The 15031-nt window shown below is 41.4% G+C and overlaps 1 long non-coding RNA gene across 1 annotated transcript in view; it reads right to left on the bottom strand.

Annotated features, from left to right (window-relative positions):
* Window positions 1-15031, bottom strand: part of LOC121819028 (uncharacterized) — a 108084-nt gene that overhangs the window by 60910 nt on the left and 32143 nt on the right. The window contains exon 3 of the long non-coding RNA XR_009600146.1: window positions 8905-9064. This is a non-coding gene — a long non-coding RNA (uncharacterized LOC121819028). The remainder of the gene's footprint in view (window positions 1-8904; window positions 9065-15031) is intronic.

A 15031-nucleotide genomic window follows, 5' to 3' on the forward strand; every position in this document is an offset into this window, starting at 1 on the left:
TACATTGACTTTTGAAAACAATTTTTATATATATATATATATAATACATATATACGTAGAGTTAGATAGCTAGGGATGCCAAAACAAAGGGTCACAGACTAGCCTGCTCAAATGACAGTAATTTATTTTCTCCCCCAGTTCTAGGAGCCAAAAGTTTGAGATCAAGGTATCTGCAGAGCTGGTCTCAGAGGCCTCCCTGCTTGGCTCATAGACTCCTGTCTGTGTCTTCATGTGACCTTCCCTCTGTGTGTATCCATCTCTATGTTTCCTCTTGTTACAAGGACACCAGTCATACTGGATTAGGGCCCATCCTAATGACCTCACTGAAAGACCCCTACTCCTCCTTCTGAGGTATGGGGGCTAGGAATTCAACATTTGAGTTTTAGGGGTACAGTACAGGCTGAATACGGTGTACTGTGCATAGACAACTGAGCATCTTTGCCCTAACTGTCACAAAGTTTCCTATAAAACCTGAGTGTGATGCGTGTGACTGAGTCTCTAGTCACATTCTTGCATCACATCCTTAGTAGAAATGAAGAGGGTCTGTAGATTATAATCTAGACTTCTTATAAAGGATAACACACACACATGGTATTAGGATAATTTTCCTCAAAGGAACAGCTACTCTTTAATTCTGAACATTTTAAGACATCCAGAATCACTTTCCCTAAGCAATTATGATTTTACAAAATGCTGTCAAGACCATTGCAAAGTTTTACTGCCCAGACAGAGCTAAATGCCTGGAGCTTTCAGCAGTGATTTATTATTTACTCTGGAGGTAGGTTGCTAAGCAAGATTTATTCAGTAAGAACAGAGCCATCCGTAACAGTACAATATATGTTTGACTGCAAGGGAGATTCTTTTTCACTGTTCCTCCAGAGAGTGTGTCCTCCATAAGAAAAAAATATATATCTTTATGTAAATTTTCATCCTTTTGTGAAATCAAGGGTACCAGTATGGATTTAACAAACCAGTTTGACTTCAAATGTTCTCATTTGAATTTTAGCTCTGAGAAATTTTCAGAATAAAAGCAATGGGAGAACAATACCCAAGTTCATTGATGGAATCTGCTGGGTATTTGCTTTACCTACACGGGGCTTTTTATTTCCTGAGGAGTTGTTTCATTGCACTACAGTGGCCTAACTCACACATCTATACCAGCTTGCAGCAACTCCAGATTCCTAGGGAAAAAAAGAGCACTAATAATGCATATTTGCCAACTTGGGTTTTCAGAATTGGTAACAAGGACTAGAGACCAGTTGCTGGCCTGCTTCTGCCCCCTAGTGATCATAACTGCTGCTTTTTGCTAAAGACAAGAGAACAGAGGACCAGCGAAATAAGCTGCTGCCTACGTCCCCCACTTTAGCAACCTATTCTCCAGATACCCACGGCCCTCCAGCTGCCATTCCACCAATCTCAGAAAAGGGAAATGATCAACTCATTCACATTAAGGTGTCCAGGACTGAAAACTTCCCTTCACCCCAGACTATGCTTTTTAACAAAAGCACTGAACCAAAAAGGCAATGCTGCTTAACCCCAAAGAATAAATCACCAGTAGTGGAAATTTAGAAAATTAAAAAATTTAAAATAAAAAAGACTTTGTTTCCCTAGGCCTTTTTGTCTTTGTGTTTTGGAGGAACATCTTTGAAAAGTTATCTAGTGCCTCAATTTCTTCAAGGAATTACAGCCTTTTCTATAATCTGGAGGAGAAGAAAAAAATTATCAGAAGACCCAGGAAAATGTTCCATTTCCCCGACTTCTTTCCTCCGTCATCAGCTGCTCCCACCCCTGTCCCTGGCTGGAAGGTCGGCTCTGGGTGGCAACCATGTCCCACAGGGCAGCTCACCCCGCCAGACACAAAGTGGGTGGAAACATGAGTGAGAAATGTTTGGTTGGACTCCAACCACCCTCCCCTAGCTGCTCCCAGGATCCCCACCACAGTTCCTCAGTGGGTCAGGGAGTTCTTCAGGCAGGTGGCCAATCCCCAGCTTTTGATCTGGAAAGTAGGGTTGAACAATGAAAGTTAAGACTAGGAGACAGACTCTGGGAAGCTTGAGAGGCCCCGGGCAATGTTTCTGAATTCTGGCTTGAATGGGTCATTCATCAAACCCCTCCCAAGTGTTGGAAATTGGCCTCTCCCCAACCAGGAACAATGCCAGAGGGTCGCCCCTGCCACCAGTGCCCAAGTTCAATCTAGATGGAACCAGGAAGAAAAGGGAGAGAATGCAGAGAGGAGGGCTGCTTTGTGTTGTGGGTATAGCTTGCTGAGAAGCCATAAGGACCCATGAGTACCTCCAATCTGCCATCACCAACTCCCCCACACACAGTCTGCGGAAGTAGAAGCTGTTGGAGCATGACTTGTGCCTGGAGTCAAAGGGCTGGTTTCAGTGCACATTCTCAACTACATGAAGTACTGTGACATGGATAAAATCTGGTGTCAGGCAGACATGAGTTTGAATCCCGGCTCTGCCACGGGGTAGCTGTGCAGACTTTGATGACTTTTATGCCATCCTTTAATTGTCAGCTCAAACATTACACCCTCAGGGACAACCATTCTGGCCCCACAAATCGGATCAGATCTCCCTTAAATAAACTTCTTAATCCCTAATAATTTTTATTTATCACATGCATCACTATTTGTAATTTTATCATTTATGTGTGAGGTGATTTGTCTAACTTTTCCCATACTGCATTCTAAGCTCAAAGTGGGCAGAGAGCTCATCTCTTCCATTTACCACCTTTTCCCCAGGACTAGAACATAGCATAACTTCAATAAGGATTTGAGAAATGAATGAACTATCCTGAGCCTTTATCATCTATAAAATGGGATGATAGTACCTTCCTTGTAAGTTTAAAGTGAATATTTAATGGAAATATATTTGTGAAAATTCTACCCTGTGTCTGACAAGGAGTAAGGCTCAGAAGGGGGTCATTCCTTTGCCACCTTCTCTTCAGAGGCCTACCATATGTAGGTGGACAGTTGTCCCTGGCCACCGGAGGTGCCCCTGAGCAGTGAACTGAGCCAAAATAGAAAACCGGAGACCTGAACAATCCACAGATTCCATCAAAAGTCCCTGAATAATCAAAAGTAGTTGGCACATTACAATTCATCACCTCTTCCCTCTACGTGTCCCTTGATGGCAGGAAAAGTTATCTCCAGCTTCACTCTCCTTTCCATCCCAGACAGAGAGTAGCCAGAGGGACTGTAAATTCATTCCTAACATTTTCAGTTGTTTGAGTTATGTTCTACAAGAATTAAGAAGGTGACTTTAAAAACATGAAGGAGAAATAAAGGTTGCACTTCCCAGAGCAGAGTACAGGTGTAAAATGAAACTGAACTTTTAATATGAAACTGCTCTGGAGGAGAAAGGACTAAGAATATTTTTATAGAATACTTGCATTATGGGTAATTTTTTTAAATCCAGAGTTCAACTTGCATGACATTGAGGCATAAGTCTACCACTTAATGACATTTATAACTCTGTAACAATACGTTTTGTATAAATTACTGCTGAGGCTTAACATTTCTGATTATGATATATAGAATAAAGTGATGTCATAAAGGCAAAGTTTGTAAGTTACGATCTGTCCTGTTGCTTTAAATAAGAGGATTTCTGGAGACAATCGCCTTGATGAATATAAACTCAAATGAACCTTGAATCTCTTCAATTATTCTTATTTAGAATTCATTTTCCTTTGAACTTTCATTTAACTCAAAGCATAATCGTTCCATTATAAATCAAGTGAGAGCTTGTCTTTCCTGCAATAACAAGTATGCTTTAAATAATGAAGCAACACCTATGATCATAAAAGATAGCGTTTCAATGCACCAAAATACAAAAGGTAAAGAGATTTATTATCTTAGTTCAGTAGTGATGAGTTGAATATTTTTGTAGCAACAGACATCTCTATTCCAGATAACACTTTTTATTGGACTTTTTAGTGTATTTTCATTCCCAGAAGACTGGGGTGCCTTATTATCAATGAGAGAAACCCACAATGCAACACACAGTGCTGTTGGTGACTGAGAAGGTCAGCTCTCTTTTTGTTCAGTTTCTTGAGTAGGTTAATGAGTATAAGTATCTCTCAGCCTCCCTGGCCCTCTTTTCCTTTATGAAAGAGCTGGCCTAATCATCCTAAATTCACCCCAAACTCCAAAGGAAAAGACTCTATGAACTTTTCCTTCTGTACAGAATTATGATGAGGAATAACTAAGTTAATGGAGGTGAATATGCTTTAAAAGGCATAAAAGTGCTACACATATCATTTGATGGTTTTCACTCTGTATTTTGTAAATACTTCTACACATCTACTATGTGAACTATGCTATTCAGTATAACAGATATCTCTGGGGCATCTCCAGGGTAGTACAGATGAAAAAGTGTGATGAAGAGGGACTTCTGGAGTTGCCATAATAAAGTCTCTTGGATGATATGGGAACCCCACATTATAACAGGTCAAGTGGCCAAACTATCCCAAACAAGCACCTTTTACCTCATTGAAAAATCTCATCCGCAGACAAAACACAGAACTAAGCAGGTAGTCTGGGTGGTTGAATGACTCTCTTCCTGTTATCTCTTTATGCATTTCATCTTCAAAGCATTGTGACCTGTCTTCAATACACCCTCGGGTGTGGGATTTACATTTTTAATATTGGCATTTATGACGTGGTGCTTTTTCCTGGTTAATTGGTATCAGAGCAAAATGTTTGCCTCTCTCTTGAAATAAATCTCTTCAAGAGCTTCAATCACACATTCTTTTGTTCTATCCTTCATTTGAAATGGGCTCTATAAAGCCGCTACATAATCTTCTGCCTCTCACGTTTTTAAATCTGGGGGTTTATGCTTTAATAGCTTTGATGTTGTGTACTCTTTAGCCTGTTACTTAAACCGTGTTCCTCCCCGCCTGACACCCCACTCCCCCTCAGACTTACAAGCCTGTACCCTCTGAGGCTGAAAGGATTTATTTATCATCCAGAATGTTTCCATAATTTTGGAAACATATGTTTCGAAATTACATTCCAATATCTCATACTATGTTCTTTGTCTTGCATCTGTTCTGTAAAAACAAATAAAACGCACATAATTATATTCCAATAGCTGCAGAGTCTATGTTTCCCGCAAGAGTTGGTTCTTCCACAAACAGGAAGAGTCACACAACAAAGGCACTTACACCCCCCTGCGATGTCATCCAAATCTCATTCTTGTGTTAATTAGAGCTAACCAGTGATAATAGTAAACTTCTACCATGTAACTGAGAAACTTTGACTCCTTTCCAGAGCTATTTCAGTTTTACAGGATAATCTCTTTATTGAAAATTAGCTATTGTTGAAAAACCAAAGACATAATACTCAACCATGCATGGACAACAACTTAGTAATTTTTTATCCTCTCTGGTTGTGACTTGCATTAAACATACTTTAAAAAATGCACTTCTCTCCCTGAAAGATATTGGTGGAAAGATAGTAAGTCAACGTACAATAAAAAAAGATCCTCCAAAAAACCAAAAAAATAAATCTGAATGAAATATAGAGAAATACTAGGCCAAAATATATTTCTTTTTTTCTATAAGTACCCCACCACATGCCAGCTCTCTCCGGCTCAAGTTTTTCCCACCACAAAAACATTCACACACACACACACACGTGCACACACACACAGACCATTTAAACATAGAAGCCCAATTATTTTACATCCACCATTTGACTAGAATGTTTGATGTCAAAATTAGATTAATTAGCATTAAGACCCTTGAAAAAGCCCCTCAAAACTGAGAACTACTATTCAGCCTATTCATTAAAAACAAAATTTCCCCACTGAAATGCTCTTTCTCCTCAAGGTTCCACCCGTGTTACCATGATCCTTGCACTCTTTAAGTAATAAAAGAAATTCTGGAACTGAGAAGAGGGAGAAACCTGATGCCTGCAGTGGTATGCCAGTAGATATTTAACAACCAGCTTGAGTGAGAAAAAAAAAACTGACTTGTAGCATTTGTTAATTTCCATGATATGAATTCCTCCATCACAGCCAATTTCAAGCTACCACTGGGATGCTGCTGAAGTGCAGAACTGGGAATATCTATGCACGGTTGGTTCTTACCAGGTGGTTGGAGCTGGTTCCACCACTGGATGTCTGCGACTCCAGACTGAAATATATCCCCAGCACCTTTCACATCTGGCAGCAGTTCTAGAGGTAACTCTTGTCATTTGCTCTCAACTGGCCTGTTTCTAGAATGATTTTTAGACATTCCTGCCAATATCCTGGGCTAAAAGGCACTTTATACTGACATGAAATCATAGGTGGGGAGGCTAGTCTTAGTTACTGAGTTCAGTTGATAGATAACAAAACCCACGTAAATCCTAGCCCCCACGTGATCCAGTCTCAGCATAAAGATATATTCAAAGAAAACACAAAGATGACTCCAGAAGTCTTGAAAAACAGTATCAGTGTGGGATTTTCTTATAAAGTTTTATGCTGGTGTTTCACCCAGAAATCTTCCCAATCAACCCTCCTTAGCCATCTTACAGTTTTACAGTTACAGTACAGGCTGAACACAAACACACACACACATTCTTTCTCTCTTCCACGTTCTCCCTCTCCATGTCACACATATGCACGTGTGTGCATGCACACACATGCACCAACTCTACCTCTTAACCCTATCACCCCCGCCCTTTACTGCAATCGCCCTTCACTTATATACCACCCTCAGTATGCTGACTGCCCCCCACAGGCACAAGTCCCTGGGCAGTACCATTCTCCTCCCAATCTGACTGCTTTTCTCCAAATCTAGTGACTCATATTCTCTGTTCCATTACAGTAACACAAGGTATTTGTCAGTGTGACTTTTGCAGCATCACAGTTTTAATAAGAAGGAGCGTTTATCTTTTCCTCTCTATAACATTTGAGTTCCTTATACCTAGAGACTCAGGAAAGTCGTGCTGACGAGAATCAAACCAGGCTGGAGGGCACAAGGACGTTCTTCTTAACCACCGTACTCTGCTAATTCTCTGTCTAAAGGGAAGTCACTGAGGAACCTTGGCCAAGTCAAACTTCCTGTGCCTCAGTTTCCTCACCTGTAAAATGGAGCTTATAATAGTACCTACCTCATAGGGGGTAGAGGGGAATTAAATGAGTTAATTAGAGAGAGTGCTTAGAACAGTGCCTGGCACATAATAAGAGCAATTATGTTAGCCAAGGACCAACTAGTAATGTTAACCAGTACAGTCAGCTCTGCACAGCCTCTATCCCACGACATTTGCACAGTATCTTCTCATAGGGTCCCAGGGAGGCAGCAAGTTTTTTAATAAAGGGTCAGATAGTAAATACTTTAGGCTTTACAAGCCACATACAGCCTCTGTCACACAATCTTCCTAGTATTTTTAAGTCTTTAAAAATGTAAGAGACACAAGTGTGTCAATCACACATTCCCTCCGCAGGTGTTCACTTATCACTTACTATGTGCCAGGTACCTTTCTGGATGCTGAAGCTGCAAAGATGGAGAAGTTAGCATTCAACCTTTAGGAAGGGATGCTCATAGCCTGATACAAAGACAATCATAGCACCATGTATGGTGAGTGCTTAAAGGAAGGTATATGCTCTGGTTAGGGGAAGGTGATTGATGAGAAAGGTGTCCAGAAAGGAAAGACTACTTGAACAATACAAGGAATTCACTCGGCACACAGAGACATAAGAGCAAGGAGGTCTTCAGGAAAATTGCAGTTTCTGGGATCAGAGGAGGCCCATGACATCCCATAAGGTCAGTGAGAGCCAGATCAGGAAGTTAGGTTCCCTCACACTCACTGAGGCACTGAATTTCATTCTGTAGGCCTCTCGTTTCAAACTCTTCAGTACAGAAAAGTTGTCTTCAGGCAGTGTCTTCATTCAAAGCCCTGGATTCATGGAAAGCAAATCTGGTTGAAGCTGAATGGTAAACTCAGAGCCCCTCTCTCCTGCTGGCCTCCTGCACCAGAGGCTGATCAGGGCAACCTCTGTGACCCCTGGCAGCACAGCTGGAAATCCACTGCTCCTGGCAATGTGCAGTAAGCTCAGGGTCCAGGAAAGTCCTGTGACTCCGCTTAAATTCTTCTGAAGTCAATAAAATGCCATATATCTATAACTATTTTCATCTTTAGCAGACATCCCATTCTTTCCCAGCAGCACCTCTGCCTTTGCTGGTTGCAGGCCTGCTCCATGCATCTTAACACTTAATTACACACTGTCTTGGGCCATTATCTAATTGTTTCTTGAGTATGTTTTCTCTCCATCTATATGAATTGGCCTAAAGATAGGTAGTGTATCTTGCTTCTCTTGTATCTCACTCAATGAGGAGATGCTACTGAAGGAAAGAGCTCTTCTGACCCAAAGATACTGAGACTCCTTATAGGAGGAAAGAGTTTCCAAGCAGAATAAGAGCAGTAACACAAGGAAACATCTCCCAGGATAAGCATTAACTTAGTGCATGGAGTATTTAGTGGGGAGGTGTTTATGTGTTTTAAGACTGAAGGTTTTTAATAATGTTTTGGTTAGAGTCCTCAGTTCACAAAACATTATTGCTTTGGGTTAGGGTTCTAATTTCTATTTAATTAAATTTATCAATTTTCCAAATACAGTTTGTATAATTGAGGTTTTGCTTAAGAAATATTTTCCCATTCCTATGTTCTAAAGATGTTCTCCTATGTAATGTTTTACAAACTGTATTGTTTAACCTTTAATGATGTAACATCAGTAACTGTATATGGTGTGAGCCAGGGAGCTGTTTAAAATGTATATAAGAAAACACTCCAAAATGTAGTGGCTTACAACTAAAACTAACATTTATTTTGCTCACACATTTGTATTGTAGGTAGGGATCAGCAGGGATGGTTCATCTTTGCGCCATGGAGTGGCAACTGGGATGACTCACCTGGGGCCGAAGGATGCACTTTCAGGATGGCTCGCTGACAGCTGGCAAGTTCGTATGGCTGGCTGTCAACTGGGAGTCCAGCCAAGGCTGAGGGCCGTGGGCCATATCCTTCCCACCAGCACCTTGATTGTCACAGACTGAGCTTCTTCACACATGGTGGCTGAGTTCCAAGGGGGAAAAAGTAACGGCAGTTTATATCACCGGTATCACTTTATATCTCCTATCTTCAGAAATCATTTAGAATTACTTCTGCTATAGTCAAAACCTGCCCAGAATCAAGGGGAGGAAACATAAAAGCCACATTTCAATGGGAAAAGTGTCAAAGTCACATTGTGAAAAAGCGCATGTAGACGGGAGAGAGCATTGCAGTCATCTTTGGGAATAGAATTGGCCACGGGATCCAACTTTATCAGCAGCTCATCTTTATCATTTCTAAAGTTCCTTTATACACAGTCTGTCGATGAGCTCTCTACTCTCACACTGCTCTATTTCTCTGGGGGTTTTTTTCCCACATTAAGGCTAGTGATGTGTCCATACCTAATAAGATAACTTTCTTCTCTTCATCTCCTTTTGTTGATGAAGAGACAAGATAAGGATCTCCATGATCATTTACTAGTGTTAGCACAAAACTGGACTTCCTAGCCAAGACTATGGATAAAGAAAGAGGTGTGAATTAGATTGTGAGTTATTCATGAACTTTTATTTTTCCATATTAGTTTTTAAATACAACTATCAAACTCCTAAAAATAATCCTTCTGGAATTTTCTTGGGATTGCCTTGACTTTATAATATAATTTGGGGAGGATAAACATAATGTTATATTGTCATGCCACTAAAATGCGTTTACTCTGATCATTTCTTGTGGCTAATTTTATAGCTTTTAAGCATTTTAGTATATATTCTATAGAAGTCATATATTTTTATTAATCCCTAAATATTTCATAATTTTGGTTTGTGCCATGAATATTATTTTTACTATGTTTTTTAAATCTTTTTGCTGTAGTTGAGTACCTCTACTCATATTCATAAACTGATCTTGTATCTGACAATTTGCTTAATTTAGTTGAATCTGTTGCTTTTGCTATGTATCAATCACATTATGCAAATAATGGCAGTTTCGTTCCTTCCCCTCTAATTCACTCATCTGATTTCTTTTTTTTTTCATTCCTAGTCTTGGCTAGGAAGTCCAATACTGTGCTAACACTAGTGAATGATAATGGAGATCCTTGCCTCCTCTCAATCTTAAATGGAATGCACCTTTCTCCAGTAAGTGTAAGTTGTGTTTTAAGTTTTTCATTACAGGTAGGTATCGAGCTTTATTAAGCGCCTTTCTGTATCTACCAAAATTTTGTGATTTTTTTTCTCCTTTAAGACTAAAGTCTATTAATGTGTTGAATTATGTTACCATGTTGAATTATTCTTTCATTTCTGAATAAACCTCCTAAATGACAATATGTTTTTAACTACTAACAGTTGATAAGCTACTACAATATTTCATCTAGGATTTTTATATCTGTGATCATAAACAAAAGAGGTCAGTAATTTTCTTTTTTTATATTGTCATTATCCAATTTTAGAATAAAAATTATTTTTAACACAAAAGTGAGTGGGACAGGGACTCCCTGGTGGCCCAGTGGGTAAGAAACCACCTTCCAATTCAAGGGAAGTGGTTTCAATCCCCGACAAGACCCCACATGCTGCAGAGCAACTAAGCCCATACATCAGAGCTAGAGAGAAGCCCTTACACCACAATCGAAGACCCCACGTGCCGCAGCTGAGACCTGATGCTGCCAAATAAATAAATAAATACTTTTTTTAATGAGTGGGACAGCTTTTGTTATATTCTCCTTTCTATTTTGAGGTTGCTAGAAGTGAATTGTAAAACTGTCTGAGTCAGGTGCCTTTTTGGCGAGGAGGTCTTTGATTGCTATCTCAATTTTTTGGTGTTTACTTATTTATTCAAGTTTTCTGTGTCTTCTTTTACCAACACAGGCATTTAATAGTGTTCTCTAAATGTTCACATTTCATATAGAGTTTCCAAATTTAGTAGGATAAAGTTGTTCACAACTTAGTTCTATTTTATATCTCTCTAAAGCTGTTTCTCTTGAAAAGATCTGTATTTTCCATTAAATCTTTTTTCCTGATTAATCTACATAGACTCATACCTTCATTAATTATTAAATAGTAATAGGATGGTTTCTACTTTCTAAAGAGAAAAACAGTGGTTTGCCTATCGAATCATCTCCAGACCTCGCCCACCTCTCCATCCTGGAGACCACCTCTCAAGTCTATGATCTTTGAGGCAAAAAGAGAAGTCAGGAGCCTGAGCCATGTCCCTTTGGACCATCATTCAAGCATGCCCTCCAGGGGCTATTGATCCACAGGCTACAGGGATATTTGCCGCATTTTTCTCATCCATCCCCAGGAAGAGTACCACTGAGGAAACAATGACTCACTCCCGACCACATGCCCACCTCTGTATTAATACAAAGCCATACAAACCATAATCTTTCCCTGGAAATAAATACATGCTCTAGCTGGGAGATAAGAGTAACACTGAGGAATGCACCTGAGGGGAGAAAGAACTCTGAGCACAGATTCGGAACATCTTGAGCACCAAGCAGTCTGAAAGCTGCGAGAGAAATGCTCCAAGTGGGCAGTGCAAAGGTCCCAGCCAGAGCTGGAGCTCTGTTCCCTCTGCTGCTTCCTCCAGGCTAAGGATTACTCCAGCGATGGAAAAGGGAGAAGAGAGAGGACCACTGAAGAGGCAGAGAAGCGCACAGGAGGAAGGCAGAGAAAAAGGAATCGCCGAGCTACACCAAGCTACGTGCAATCAGGACACGTCCAGTTTCTACAGCTGATATTTGTGTCACTTCTCACACAGCAGTTAAAAAAGGACCCCCTCGCTGGATTCCCCCACAGCCCTGAGAATTGCACTATCACAACGTGACGAGTGTGGAGACTTCAGCCCCAAAGACTGAATTTCCCAATCTCACATAGCTGGCAAGTGACAGACTGGGCACCCGAACCCTGGCCTTCTGACGCTAACATCATCCTCCTTCCCTTAAACCACGTGGCCTCCCAAAACAGCAAGTTACAGGGCAAAGCGGAAACCAGCTTCCCATTGTTCACCCCACCTCTTCAAGTGCTCATCTCTCTGCCACACTCACCTCCTCCCCACACATCACACACACACACAGAGGAAACTGTAGGTCAATGAAAAGTCACCTTATTTGCTTCCCAAAGCATATGCCAGGCTTCCCTGGTGACTCAGTAGTAAAGAATCCACCTGCCAATTCAGGAGGCACAGGTTCACCCCCTGGCCGAGGAGGGTCCCACATGCTGCAGAGCCGCTAAGCCTGTGGGCCGCAGCTAGTGAGCCTGGGCTTTATAGACTGGGAGCCACAACTACTGGAGACTGTGTGCTCTAGAGCCCGTGATCTCCAACAGGAGAAGCCACCACAGTGAGAAACACCCGCACTACAAGCAGAGAGTAGCCCCCACTGGCCGCAACTAGAGAAAAGCCCACAGGGCAACCAAGAGCAGCCAAAAATAAATTAATTAATTAAAGTCTTATTTTTAAAAAGAACATGCTATTGTTTATTTGCCAAGAAGCTCAGCAGGACCTCTGAGCTACCAACTATCTTGTTCTAGAAACGAAAGGGTCAGCACTGGGAGAACATGAAGCCTGTGCCGTCCTCCACACCCCCTGAATCATCACCTGTAGGCACAGGTCCAGGTGCTCAGGTGGATACAAGGAAGCTCTCAAAGACCTCACAAATGAAGTCAGGACATGATGTTTCTATTGAAATAATAATAACAACAACAACAATACAAAAATAGCAGTTAACACTTCTGGAGTGCTTACTATCTACGGCAACCATGATAAAAACTTTGAAGAGCTTTGAATCATGTTTAATCCTCATGATTAATGATTCGAGTCTTCCATAAGAAACAGAAGCTCAGAAGGGTGAATTGTCATATTCAGGGTTACACATCCAGCAGGGGACAGAAATTGAATTCAGATCAGCCTTGTCTGACTCCAGAAGACAAACTCTTAACCACCACATACACTGCCTCTTTGCTTTATAAATAACTGGTGAGGAAGTATAAACCCCAGATTAATGTCTGCAACATTAATTATACCAGTGGTGAGAGAAAGCTTCAGTGAAGAGGGAGCCTGATGCAGACCTACAAGAAGGGAAAGGAACAAATAAGAGGCCTGGGGTCACATACAGGAGAAATACTGGGAACGAATGTAGGAACAGGGCTATCGGGATATCTGCAGGGAAGGGGAGGCTGAAACAGGGCTGTGGAAACCACATGCCTGGCTGGTCCTTCAGACTCACAAATTCGACACCAGAAAGAGGACCGGCAGCCAGGGAGAACAGAGAAAGACAGTCACTAAATGTAGTTTTGTAAGCACACAGTAAGACCAGAAGGAATTTTTCCCATTCTCTGGTTCTTCAGTCCTCAGGGACCAAAGACAAAGTTTCCATCCTCAGAGGAGCTTCATTCCCAATCTCCTCCCTCAAAATAGAGTGAGTGTATGCACGTGTGTGCTCTTGAAAGGTGAAGCAGACCTCTCAATATCAATAAAGGGAATCAGTGGCAGAGGCTATCAGTGGGGGACCTTCCCAACACCCTGCTGCTGCTGCTGCTAAGTCGCTTCAGTCGTGTCCAACTCTGTGCGACCCCATAGATGGCAGCCCACCAGGCTCCCCCATCCCTGGGATTCTCCAGGCAAGAACACTGGAGTGGGTTGCCATTTCCTTCTCCAATGCATGAAAGTGAAAAGTGAAAGTGAAGTCGCTCAGTCCTCCATCCATGGGATTTGCCAGGCAAGAGTACTGGAGTGGGGTGCCATTGCCTTCTCCGTCCCAACACCCTGGGTCCTCTCTATTCAGGAAATAACCCATTCTCCGTGTCGTGCAGTTTTCAGTCTTTTCCTATCCCAACCACATCTACACAGCATGTCTAGTGTGGCAGCCACCCACCATCCATTCCATTTGCTTACTATGAACCACCAAATGGGGTAGACAGGGTTCCAGGAGGCCCAAGACCTCCTGTTGGGCTAGCCAGGCATTCTGTCTGCCTTAGATGTGAAAAACCTTGTTATGACATGCCAGAGTGTTCAATTCCCCAGTGTAACCCATAGAGTCTGCGCCCTGCACACCGCTGCCCGTCACTAGGCCAAGGTCTTCCAGGGAGATTAGAACCTCTGAGACACATCACAAAACCGAAAAGAATCTTTCTCCCCAGAATTCAAACTTATTACTAATCAGGGGAAAGGATGTACATTTGGCCAAATTCCACTAAGATTTTGTAGTTCTCCATTATTAAGAAGTTTTGCTTCAGGAGTACAATTTTAACTTTTTGGTTCCAAGTTTTTTAAAATATATGTATATTTAAATATTTAATATTTTAAATATATTTAAAATATTTATATACATATATTTTTACACACACACAAATATAGTGGCTCTACCATTTAAACTATATAAGACAGCAACCACAAAATTGAAATTCTGTCTTTTAAAGGGTTTTATGTACTCCTCTAACTGAAAACAGCTTCACAATAAAAAGATCCTGTTTTACAAGTGGGCCCAACCCAAAATAGTAACTATGGCCTTAAGGGCTATTATCCCATTGCTGTATGAAGGATTTAGGGCATATAAATGCCCATTAGCACAGCTAAGCATAATAATCTGATTTATAAAGTATCCCTTGCCAGGGCCCTTGTGGCACCCTGCAATTACACTGCCCCAATTAAAACATCCTACAAGCCTAATAGACTTGCCCTGAAAGACACCACCCTATAAAAGCATGACCCACCCCACACAAAAATCCTGATGGAGGAGGTTCTATGGTGAGGTGGTGGCCACAAAAGGGGTTTTCAGATGGAATGAGAGCATTTTAAGTGTCTAATTCCCACGCTCAGGGCCTGCCAAAGTACACAGGAGTGAATAATAACCCCACAGCAAAGAAGAATTAACAAGGGGAGCTGTCCAGGTGTCCAACCAAGGCTTTTCTAGTAAATATGGCATCTGCTTGCTAACATGGGTTTGAAGCACACAGAATCAGAATGATGTTTTCCCCTGGAAAGCAGGAGGAACCTTCTGTTCCA

Source organism: Ovis aries, chromosome 3 (genome assembly GCF_016772045.2).
Source record: "Ovis aries strain OAR_USU_Benz2616 breed Rambouillet chromosome 3, ARS-UI_Ramb_v3.0, whole genome shotgun sequence".
NCBI lineage: Eukaryota > Metazoa > Chordata > Mammalia > Artiodactyla > Bovidae > Ovis > Ovis aries.